The sequence below is a fragment of the Eschrichtius robustus genome, chromosome 8, assembly GCF_028021215.1.
Source record: "Eschrichtius robustus isolate mEscRob2 chromosome 8, mEscRob2.pri, whole genome shotgun sequence".
Lineage (NCBI taxonomy): Eukaryota > Metazoa > Chordata > Mammalia > Artiodactyla > Eschrichtiidae > Eschrichtius > Eschrichtius robustus.
The window spans coordinates 80,046,962-80,059,710 of NC_090831.1; the positions used below are offsets into that span (position 1 = coordinate 80,046,962).

The following is a 12,749-nucleotide window of genomic DNA, read 5'->3' on the forward strand; positions in this document are numbered from 1 at the left end:
ATTTTAAAGTCTATTTTATCTGATATGAGTATGGTTACTCCAGCTTTCTTTTGATTTCCATTTGCATGGAATATCTTTTTCCATCCCCTCACTTTCAGTCTGAATGTGTCCCTAGGTCTGAAGTGGGTCTCTTGTAGACAGCATATAGATGGGTGTTGTTTTTGTATCCATTCAGCAAGCCTGGGTCTTTTGGTTGGAGCATTTAATCCATTCACGTTTAAGGTAATTATTGATATGTATGTTCCTATGACCATTTTCTTGATTGTTTTGGGTTTGTTTTTGTAGGTCCTTTTCTTCTCTTGTGTTTCCCACTTAGAGAAGTTCCTTTAGCATTTGCTGTAGAGCTGGTTTGGTGGTGCTGAATTCTCTTAGCTTTTGCTTGTCTGTAAAGCTTTTGATTTCTCCATTGAATCTGAATGAGATCCTTGCTGGGTAGAGTAATCTTGGTTGTAGGTTCTTCCCTTTCATCACTTTAAATATATCATACCACTCCATTCTGGCTTGTAGAGTTTCTGCTGAGAATTCAGCTGTTGACCTTATGGGAGTTCCCTTGTATGTTATTTGTTGTTTTTCCCTTGCTGCTTTTAATAATTTTTCTTTGTGTTTAATTTTTGCCAATTTGATTACTATGTGTCTCGGCGTGTTCCTCCTTGGGTTTATCCTGTATGGGACTCTTTGCGCTTCCTGGACTTGGGTGGCTATTTCCTTTCCCATGTTAGGGAAGTTTTCGACTATAATCTCTTCAAATATTTTCTCTGGTCCTTTCTCTCTCTCTTCTCCTTCTGGGACCCCTATAATGCGAATGTTGTTGCATTTAATGTTGTCCCAGAGGTCTCTTAGGCTGTCTTCATTTCTTTTCATTCTTTTTTCTTTAGTCTGTTCCGCAGCAGTGAATTCCACCATTCTGTCTTCCAGGTCACTTATCCGGTCTTCTGCCTCAGTTATTCTGCTATTGATTCCTTCTAGTGGAGTTTTCATTTCAGTTATTTTATTGTTCATCTCTGTTTGTTTGTTCTTTGATTCTTCTAGATCTTTGTTAAACATTTCTTGCATCTTCTTGATCTTTGCCTCCATTCTTTTTCCAAGGTCCTGGATCACCTTCACTATCATTATTCTGAATTCTTTTTCTGGAAGGTTGCCTATCTCCACTTCATTTAGTTGTTTCTCTGGGGTTTTATCTTGTTCCTTCATCTGGTACATAGCCCTCTGCCTTTTCATCTTGTCTGTCTTTCTGTGAATGTGGTTTTTGTTCCACAGGCTGCAGGATTATAGTTCTTCTTGCTTCTGCTGTCTGCCCTCTGGTGGATGAGGCTATCTAAGAGGCTTTTGCAGGTTTCCTGATGGGAGGGACTGGTGGTGGGTAGAGCTGGCTGTTGCTCTCGTGGGCAGAGCTCAGTAAAACTTTAATCCACTTGTCTGCTGATGGGTGGGGCTGGGTTCCCTCCCTGTTGGTTGTTTGGCCTGAGGCGACCCAACACTGGAGCCTACCTGGGCTCTTTGATGGGGCTAATGGTGGACTCTGGAGGGCTCACGCCAAGGAGTACTTCCCAGAACTTCTGCTGCCAGTGTCCTTGTCCTCACGGTGAGACAGAGCCACCCCCTGCCTCTGCAGGAGACCCTCCAACACCAGCAGGTAGGTCTGGTTCAGTCTCCTATGGGGTCACTGCTCCTTTCCCTGGGTCCTCAGGCGCACACTACTTTGTGTGTGCCCTCCAAGAGTGGAGTCTCTGTTTCCCCAGTCCTGTCGAAGTCCTGCAATCAAATCCCACTAGGCTTCAAATTCTGATTCTCTAGGAATTCCTCCTCCCGTTGCTGGACGCCCAGGTTCAGAAGCCTGACGTGAGGCTCAGAACCTTCACTCCAGTGGGTGGACTTCTGTGGTATAAGTGTTCTCCAGATTGTGAGTCACCCACCCAGTGGTTATGGGATTTGATTTTACTGTGATTGCGCCCTTCCTACCATCTCATTGTGGCTTCTCCTTTGTCTTTGGATGTGGGGTGTCTTTTTTGGTGAGTTCTAGTGTCTTCCTGTTGATGATTGTCCAGCAGCTAGTTGTGATTCTCAATTGACCCGTTTTTTATTGGGCACTTACTATATGCCAATCACTCTGCTTAGTGCTAAGGTTATAAAGTGTGAATGATTTAGACAAGTCCCTGACCTCATGGCACTTTCGAGAGGACAGGCAATAAACAAGAAGGTAAATTAATAGATAAAAATAATACAGAGTGTGATACATTCTAAGGAAAAAAAATAAAAAGATAGGGCATTACTGGGGAAATTTGCTTTAGTGGGTGGTCAGGCAAGGCTCCTCTGAGGAGGTGTCATTTAAACCAAGGAGCCACCTTGGTGGGTTGGGCTGGGGAGGTGGGGGGATGTCAGAGGGAACAAGAGGTGCAAAGGGCCTGAGGGGGGAGTTTCAGAAATGACCTGGTTAGGGTGACTGGAAACTGTGATGGTGCAGAAGAGTTGGGGTTGGTTGGAGAACCAAAGGGTGTGGTGTGTAGGGATTGTGCAGACACAGACCCTGTCCTCTGGACAGTGATTTTTCAAAAATTTTCTACCATCAGTACACTTGAAGGGGCATGCTATGCGCTCCTGGGGTGGCACTGTTGGGGGGTGGGTGATGGGGAACGCTGGGGTATGTGTGATTTGAAAAGAGCCCTCCATAATTTAAATATAACTCACCTTCTCCCCCTCCATAAATTGAGAAGCACTGCTCTTGATGACCCACTCAGAAGCCTTGGGATCTGGGGACATTTACATCTCTTACTTTTCAATTAAATTTTGCAGGGTTATATAGGCACAGTGTAGAAACACGGAATTCTGTCTGTTGCTGAGAACATTGGCATGGGACGTTTGAGGATGAGTCACTGTTTAATTGGATCACTGTGTGGCCCATTTAAATAAATAAATACTGTTTTTTGAATAGAAAATTATTCACGTTCTGTGGACATTATTCGGAAATGCCCTTGGAGATGTTCTTTTAAGATTTTAATGCATATGGATGTTGTCCTTTTGTGGAGAGAGGCAGTGGAGCAGAGAGGAGAGAACAGCTTCAGGAGTCCTCAGTGTGAGTTTGGACCACACAGTGCAGCGTTGGGTGGTCGTTTACCCTCTCTGGGTATTGGCTTGGGAAGTTCTCTTCTGTAAAATAAGACAGATAAGTCCTGTGCTGCCTGTCTCACTGATTGTCATGGGACGATGTTTTATAAACTGCAAAGTATCAGAAAATAAAAGTTTCTGTATAAAAATTAAAATTTGTTTGCATATGTTATGGCCAGTAGCACATTATGACCAGGATGTAATCCAAGACCATAGAAAATAACTTTTCACTGCTCATAGATGACTAGTCTCTAGAATAATCCAAAGGAGCATATTTTTATAACTTTGCAGTAGGAATGGGCTTTCTAAGTATGGTACAAAACTTAGAAGCTATAAGGAGAAGATTGATAAAATTCATTGCTTAAAAACAGTTAGCATAGCAAAACCCCTGTAAGCAAAACAAAAGACAGATTACAAATGGAAGAATATATTTGCACTTCATGTGTTGCAATAGGGATTAATTTCCCTAATACGTAAAGAATTACAAATCAGTAAGGAAAAGAACAGAACTCTATAGGAAAATGGTCAAAGGATATGAACAAATAATCCATATAAAATAAATTAGTGGCTCCTAAACACATGAAGAATGCTTGACATCACACATAATTTTAAAAATACCGATTGAAGTGCATTGAAATATACTACATCTCACCTATCTGGGGTTGGCAAAAATAAAAGATTTTGATAACCATCCGTGTTAGGGAAGATGTGGGAAAACAGAACTCATACATACACACCTGGCAAATGTGTATTAGTTCCCCGCAGAGGGCATGTTGCCAGTATCAGAGTTAATAATTCACATGGCCTTGCTTGACTCAGACATTCCACTTATAGAAATTTATCCCTCAGACAAATTCACAGGTATTCACTGAGCACTGTTTCTAAGAGCAAAAGAGTATCAGTGGGGGCTGGTGAAATGAATTATGCTGTGGCTGCACAGTGGAATAGTGCACAGAAAGAGAACCAGGGTGCTCTGTGGATAGCTGTGGAGCAGTCTATGTTGTTAAGTAAAGAGGGAGGCATGGGAAGGACTGTATGTGATGCTACCATTTACAGAAAAGAAGGGGGGGAGGTAATAAATAGGAGTATATTCTACTTGCAGATGCATAAAATGTCCCTGGAAGGATACCAAAGATGACTAAGAGGCAGAAGAGAGAGAGTGAGAATGTTTATTCTTGACCCTTTTGCATTTTTTTTACATTTTGAAACAAATGTTGTTTTCAAACATAATAAAAGTAAAATACAAAGCAAAAAACAGAAAGTAGTGATGAGGTAGGGATTGAACCAAATGTAGTAGATTCATTAGCATTGTATTTGATCCTCAGATTATCAAACATCTTTATGTGTCCACCATATGCTATCACTATCTCTGTTTGGGGGTACTCCTTCAAAGAGTTCTCAGTTGACTTGGGGGCACAGAACTAATGTCCACCTCAATCAGAGGCCAGTGAGAGGACCATATAATCAAGCCTTCAGGGGCTGGTGCAGCTGAAGTATGATGGGGACCATGGTGTTCAAGGTTTATGTACAACGATTGTGGTAGGTAGAATAACGGCCTCCAAAGATGTCCACGTCCTAACCCCTGGAACCTGTGAATATTTTTCCTTGCATGGCAAAAGAAACTTTGCAGGTGTAATTAAGTTAAGGGCCTTGATTAATGAGGAGAGTATCCTGGGTTATGCAGGTGAGCCCAATCTGATCATGAGAGTCCTTAAAAGCAGAGAACCTTTCCTGGCTGTGCTCAGGGAGATGTGACCACAGAAGGGTCAAAGAGATGATGTGTTGCTGGCTTTGAAGATGGAGGAAGGGGCCATGAGCCAAGCCTCTGGAACCTAGAAAAGGCCAGGAAACAGATTCTCCCTTAAAGTTTCCAGAAAGAATACGATGCTGCAGATGCCTTGATTTTAACCAAAAGAGATCTGTGTTGGATTTCTGACCTACAGAACTGTAAGATCATAAATTTGTGTGGTTTTAAACCACTAAGTCAATGGCAGTTTGTTACAGCAGCAATAGGAAACTAATACGAAGATGATGTAGAAATACCCCGAAGCTTTACTCATGAGCTTTCTAATCTAGAAGGGGAGAGAAGACAAGAACCTAGCCAGTCCTCACGCCCAGCCAGTGTGGAAAGTGGCATGGAGATTTGCAAGGGGCTGTCCATGAGGGGTCAGGGGAGGCCTGGGGAGAAGGTGGCAGTTGAATTGTGCTGTGAGAGGCACTGCAGCTCCCTGCTTGGGGGCAGGGACTCTGGTGCTGCCTGCTGGCTCTGCCTCCTGCTAGCTATGGGGCCTTGAGACAGTCATGTAATCTCTCTGTGCCTCAGTTTTCTAAATGTGTAAAGTGGGTATACTAATGATGCCTCCTGAAGGGGCTGTTGTGCAGAGGAAAGGAGTGGATGTGTGTAAAGTGCTTGGAGTAGTTCCTGGCCTTCCTAAGGGATGTGGGAGTGTTTGCGGTTGATGTTTTGCCCTCAACTGGGGTGGGTAAGGCAGGGGCAGACAGAGAGGGGAGGGGGGGCATCTGGGGATGCCAGGCCTCCTGCCGGGGAGAGGAGGAGGGGGGCGCTCACCTCAGTGGTGGGAGCACTGGTGAGGAGCATGGAGCCAGATGGTGGTGGCCTTGGAAGCTGGGCTGAGGCGCGTCCACTTAGTGCCTGAGGGGGTTCAGCAGGTAGGATGACAATGAGTGCAGTTAGGGTGCTGATCAGGTTTCTTTAAGTGGGGAGGCAGGCTTAGTTTCTGAGCCCTGACTCCAGAATCTGCTTCCCCCTCCCCTTGTCTTCTCTGTCTCCTTACCCTGAGTGGCCTGACCTCTAACCAAGATGATCACATCTCATCCTCCCTCTCTGCCCCCCGAGCCACCCTGGAGGTATGTCTGGATCAGGGGCCACCACCTAGTACCTGGTACTAGACCCCAGGGCTCAGTGTCTCTAGAGAGAGAACACTCTGGGGTCTATAATGGCTCTCCTGAATGGACACTCATGGTTACCTACTTCTTCAAAGCCAGTTTTCGGCCTCTGCTGTGTCCCCGCAGAGAGAGGAGCAGAAACCCCAGCCCTGTGGCTTTGGCAGGTCCCCAGGGGCTGACGGCTGGGCCTGCCGTGTTGTCTTTCAGAAGCTGGCTCCCTTCCGGCCTCGGCCATCTGGGCTTTGCCTCTCAGCACGTAGAGCTGCTGAGCCACCAGGCTCTTCGGGGTTCTTGGAGAGAACGGCCCTGGGGCGGGGGCCCTTTAAGCAGAAATGGGAATCTGGATTTCCCAGACCCAGGGCCTCTTCCCCGTGTGTTCTCCCTCTGCCTTTTGGAAATCCCTCTTCTGCCACAGTTGCTCAGATTCCTCTTGCTGACTCTGGGCTGCCCAGGGCCCAGAAATCAGGGATCTGTCCCGAAATAGGGCACCTACCTTGTGGCCGGTTCTGTGCCAAGCAGCTGGTAACAGCTAGTGATGAGACAGACACAGCGCCTGCCCTGCTTTTGTGGACAGATAACAAACAGCCAATAAAAGCGTTATGTGATGTCGGCTTACAGGTACACGGTAATGTCTGTGACAGGGCCGAGTTGTGATTTGAAATGGCGGCCTTCGGTTGACCAGGACCGAGGCCTCCCCGTGAAGCAGCGGCCTGGCTGGTGGCCTCCTTGGTCCTGGGCAGTGGTGGGGAGACGGCTGAGAGCGCTGTGCTTTTCATTTTCCCTCAGCCGGTTTCCCCACCTGGAGCACAAGATATCACATGGTACATCCTGCACCGCAGGCACATCCTGCACCGCGCTGCCTCTCAGGAGAGAACTGAGGGGTCACATGAAACAAAAACGTGAAGTTAGCAAGGAAAAGGAGAGAGAAGCTAGGGTGTGTGTGTGTGTGTCAGAGAGGCATGAAGGGGTGATTGTGTCAGCAGCATTTTAGGGATATTGGTGTTTCTCTCCCTTAGTCCTTCCTGAAGGGCTCACTAGAAAACACTTAGCAGATACCTGATTATTAAAAAAAAAATAATAATTTTATCGTGGTAAGAACATTTAGCACGAGATCTACCCTTTTAGTAAAATTTTAAGTGAACAATACAGTATCGTTAACGATAGGTACAAGGTTGTATAGCAGATCTCTAGAATGTACTCATCTAGCAGATACTTGATCTTGTTAGAACCTGTAAATGGAATTCTTTCCTCCCCAAGGCCTCCCCAAGGTTTCACTCACCTGAGGCACCTTTCTTGGTCAGGAGGTTGCTTAACTGGGCTTTTCAAGATGGTTTTGCTTGTCTGGTGGGACCTGCTTTATCCGTAACTCTCTGAAAAGACTCTGCAGAGGAATTATCTACCTATTAAAAAGGGGCAAATAGTTTAGGCCTTATGTGAATTTGAGGCTCTGCCAAACCAGTACAGCTAAGTTTGTTATTTCCCTGTTTTTCCTGAACATTCATGTAGCAAAGCCCCACCTCCTGCTTGTCTCTACTTTCTCTCTCATCTTAAAGTTCGTTGTTCACTTGTGGCATAAAAATAAAAACATTATGAAATCAAGCCTGTCATCATGATAATCAAATCCTGAGACCCTAAGAACCTCACTTTTTGACAGGCAACACATATAATTTTCTTTTTCCTTTTTTTTAAAAAAATCTTTTTAGACTAAAATAAGTTGCCTGTGGATATGTTTTCAAAGGGTAGTCTATTCTCATAAAGGACTTAATCCTTCTTCTGGTTTAGTATTTTTATACTAGGAGTGAGTATAATGTGGGATGGTGCTATATGACTTGCTTAAAATATGGTGTTCTGAAACCCTTGGGCTTTTCCTTATGACAGTGACTTGTGAAGAAGTGCTGAGATTTGATAATGGTTTTTGTTTTTGTTTTTTTTTGCTGCGTTGGCTCTTCCTTGCGGTGCGCGGGCTTCTCATTGCGGTGGCTTCTCTTGTGGAGCACGGGCTCTAGGCACGCGGGCTTCAGTAGTTGCAGCAGGTTTGCCCAGTAGTTGTGGCGCACGGGCTTAGTTGCTCCATGGCACGTGGGATCTTCCTGGACCAGGGATCGAACCCGTGTCCCCTACATTGGCAGGCTTATTCCTAACCACTGTACCACCAGGGAAGTCCCCTTGATAACTGTTTTTTGTTCTGTATATAGCTTCCTTTATTTCAGTTGATTTCAGTTTTCTAGTCGAGTGTTAAGAACCTAGCCTGTGAATGGCATGTGATTCTGCTTAAAATATTTTAACAAAAAAGATATTCGAGGAAGGGACTAGAAAGCAGATTACAATAGCGGGAAAAGTAATCAAAACAGAAATGAGCCATACGTAGTGAAAAGACTCAACCAAAATGAATCAGAAAAGCGATTTATTGTTAACAGTGTATTAATTGGATTGATGAAGAGTCCATACCTCGCACTGCCCTCCTTCAAATGCGAAGATGCAGCTGTGTCCGTCTCACCACTGCAGCGCTTTGTACCTGAGATCCTTTTCCCATTCCGAAAAAGACCTCTGCCTCAGTGTTATCTTGACCCTCCCCCTCCGAGTGAGCAGCTGGCGTGTGGTGCCTGCACATTGATGAACACTGGGCTGCCTGTGCTTCCTTAGTGCGGTGCGCAAGTGGCTGGGTGATTTCTGAGCACTGTTTTTTCCCATTTATTTGTTCAATCAGTGTAAATGTGTGCAGAGGACCCATTAAGTGCCTGGTGCTGTGATAGAGGCCAGAGGCCCTCAATAAAGAACAGTGAGAGTTGTGTTGTCCCCAAGCCTACAGTTTGGTGGGGAGACAGACATGAATTCAGTACTTAAATGAATAAGGGTAAGACTATCGCTGAGATCAGAACTACAGAGTTAGACCATGGTACGGCGGAAGTGTAACGAAGGGGATTTGCCTGTGCTGGAGGAAGTTAGGGCAAGCTCCCCTGAGTTAGTGAGAATGGAACCGAGATCTGAAAAGTGAGTAGCAGTTATCTAGTGACAGATGGGTTTGAATTCCAGCATTGCCCTTGAGCAAGTTGGTGACCTTGTGGTGGTGACCTTGAGCAAGTTACTTCCCCTCTCTAAGCCTTAGTGCCTTCATCTGTGAACTGGATGGTTGTGAGAATTAAATGACACAGCGCACAGCATCTACTCAGCATGGTGCCAGCATACAGTTGACGCTTGTAAATGGTAACTGTTTTTATTACTGTCTGTGCTTTCTGTTTATTTTGCTGGACACTTTGAAAAGATACTTACTTAAATCTTTCCTTGTTCTGGTTAGCAGGAGCCACTAAATAACTGAGAATAGTTTACTTGGAAAATGGAAGCTAAAGGGAGATTTAATGATGGTCGTCAAATAGGCCAAGTGTCCTCAGCATCTAAGATGTGGGAAAGGTTCTTATAGAGCCTTTGGTGTGAAGTCACATTCATGATGGGGCTGCCTTGGAAGCAATTGGAATATACTAGGATTTTAAGACACGAGTATTATTAGATCACATCTCCTACATTTCTCATGGCAGTCAATCATACGTAGCTAGGCTAATGTATATTTTCTGTTCTAATACCATATTCTATTTGCCCAGTGATTTTTGCTGCAGTGTTTGTAGTTATGTATGGATATTTCTTATAGCTAAATGTGCAGGGGTCCCTGTGCATCCTTTGGGGAAGGCAAGTCTTGCTTTTCTCTCTCTGATCTGTGGAGATACACATGTATATACATATATCCAGTCCAGCTTTTTACTGGATTGGATATATAATTTTATGCATTTTCCATTGTTCTTACATTTTGAAAAGAAAGGTACCAAGAATTCAGCCAGTGGTCAAACTTAATTTTTATTGCATGCTTGCTAAGTGCTTTAATTACTTACCTGATTTAGTTCTCACAGTGACCTTATGAAATAAGCACTATTAAGGATGCTTTCCCCCCCCCCACAAGAAAATGGAAGCTCAGAGAGGTTAAATAACTTGTTCAAGGTCACACAGCCATGAGTGGCATAGTTGGGATTGAACCCAGATGTGAGTGGCTCCAAACCTGAGCTCCAAACACTCTGATGCTGCCTTTCAAGCTAGTTTTTGAAGATGATCAAACCCCTGTGTCAGCAAGGTAAGTATGTGTCCAAAGATTTATTATACTTTTATATGGTCATGAGAAAGGCTTATGAAAAATGTTGGTGCCTCTGAAGAGCATGAGGAAGCTTGTGGAATTTAGATTTATTCAGTGAATCAGAAGTGGACACTGTAGCAATGTCTTTCTAGGTGATTTTCCTGATTGTTATAAACCTTGGTTTTGCAGTATAGACCTTAAGGAGCATTAGTGTATATCAACCAAAAATTAAATATGCTTATGTGTGTTAAGGGTTTATACTTAAAATAACATTTTAGTTTTTTCCTTATTCTTACCTCAATTCCTATATTAATAGCTTTACCATCTTTAGGTCAACTATTGTTCACTGCCTTGAATCTATTGGGGAACTACTTCACATTCATTTGGAAGCAAGGGGAGGATGCGTTGTAAATAAATAGTATATTCAGAGATGGGTGCACGCTCTGTGGGTGGAGTTGGAAAGGTATATCAATGAGACCTTCGGCCAAAAAAGCTGTTGGCTGTCAGTGCCTGATAGCGCCGCAGACTGGCAGAGCTCACTTCTTTTTTTTTTTTTTAACATCTTTATTGGAGTATAATTGCTTTACAATGGTGTGTTGGTTTCTGCTTTATAACAAAGTGAATCAGTTATACATATACACATGTTCCCATATCTCTTCCCTCTTGCATCTCCCTCCCTCCCACCCTCCCTATCCCACCCCTCTAGGTGATCACAAAGCACTGAGCTGATCTCCCTGTGCCATGCGGCTGCTTCCCAGTAGCTATCTATTTTACGTTTGGTAGTGTATATATGTCCATGCCACTCTCACTTTGTCACAGCTTACCCTTCCCCCTCCCCATATCCTCAAGTCCATTCTCTAGTAGGTCTGTGTCTTTATTCCCGTCTTACCACTAGGTTCTTCATCTAAACCGATTTGCTCTGCACTTCTTGTTTTGTTTTCTGCTAATTCAAATCCTGCTTCAAAAAGTAAGTGTTCTTGATCAGAACTAAATAAAAATCCAACCTGACATGTCAGCTAAGGGAGGGAGAAATATCAAACAGCTGCTGGAGAGAGGGCTTGAGTGGTCCCTTCTCCAGCCTTGCTTTCTGTCCTAGTAATTGTTTTTTCCTGATTCAGCAAGAGGCATAAAGATGATTTGGGCGGGGGCTCTTGTTTATTTTATATATGTTATATGTACTTACATATTTATTTGATCTGTATTTTCAAATCACAAAGGTAATATATTAAAAGAAAAAGAAGTTAACAATCCAGGAGTGTATAAAGTAAAAAAAAAAAAAAGGAAGTCCCCCTCCCCTGCTCCAATTGCATTCATTTTTTTTTAAGTTAAAGATTTTTTTTTATTGGAGTATAGTTGCTTTACAATATTGTGTTAATACATATACATATAATACATATGTATACATATATCCCCTCCTTTTTGGATTTCCTTCCCATTTAGGTCACCACAGAGCATTGAGTAGAGTTCCCTGTGCTATACAGTAGGTTCTCATTAGTTATCTATTTTATACATAGTATCAATAGCGTATATGTGTCAATCCCAATCTCCCAATTCATCCCCCCCCCTTTCCCCCTTGGTATCCACACGTTTGTTCTCTATGTCTGTGTCTCTATTTCTGCTTTGTAAATAAGGTCGTCTATACCAGTTTTATCAGATTCCACATATATGTGTTATTATATGATATTTGTTTTTCTCTTTCTGACTTACTTCACTCTGTATGGCAGTCTCTAGGTCCATCCATGTCTCTACAAATGACCCAGTTTCGTTCCTTTTTATGGCTGAGTAATATTCCATTGTATATATGTACCACATCTTTTATTTTTTTGAATTTTTGAATTTTATTTTATTTATTTTTTTATACAGCAGGTTCTTATTAGTTATCCATTTTATACATATTAGTGTATATATGTCAATCCCAATCTCCCAATTCATCACACCACCACCCACCCCCTGCCACTTTCCCCCCTTGGTGTCCATATGTTTGTTCTCTACATCTGTATCTCTATTTCTGCCCTGCAAACCGGTTCATCTGTACCATTTTTCTAGGTTCCACATATATGCGTTAATGTACAATATTTATTTTTCTCTTTCTGACTTACTTCACTCTGTATGACAGTCTCTAGATCCATCCACGTCTCTACAAATGACCCAATTTTGTTCCTTTTTATGTCTAAGTAATATTCCACTGTATATATGTACCACATCTTCTTTATCCATTCCTCTGTTGATGGACGTTTAGGTTGCTTCCATGTCCTGGCTATTGTAAATAGTGCTGCAATGAACATTGGGGTGCATATGTCTTTTTTAATTCTTCTGGAATCTTTTTCTATGCATCTCTAAGCATATCAGTGTATACAAGTGTACGTACACACTGAAACAATGGGATCACACTGCATGTTGTTCTGCAATTTGTTGTTTCCACTTAGTGCATCATGGACATCCCCCCACCTTAGCACTTCCAGATTTCCCTCTTTTTTGAACAACGGCAAGTTATTCCGTGAATGCAGCTCACTTTATTTGATCACTCCCTTAGGAATGGGCATTCGGTTGTCTCAACTTTCTTAGTTATAAACACGGCCACAGTGAGCAGCCTCACATGTGTGGCTTGGCGCCTGGGTGCTGG

General features: G+C 43.3%; 1 protein-coding gene across 4 annotated transcripts in view; it reads left to right on the plus strand.

The window, feature by feature from the left end:
- The window catches only part of SNX10 (sorting nexin 10), a 73,946-nt gene that overhangs the window by 16,088 nt on the left and 45,109 nt on the right, over positions 1–12,749 (plus strand). Inside the window, exon 1 of one of the 4 annotated variants that reach the window (XM_068549181.1) lies at positions 1,596–1,633. The exons of the other annotated variants lie outside the window; for them this stretch is intronic. The gene's annotated coding sequence lies outside the window, so the exon portion shown is untranslated. Of the gene's footprint in view, positions 1–1,595; positions 1,634–12,749 lie in introns of those variants that run through there. 4 annotated transcript variants of the gene reach the window in all.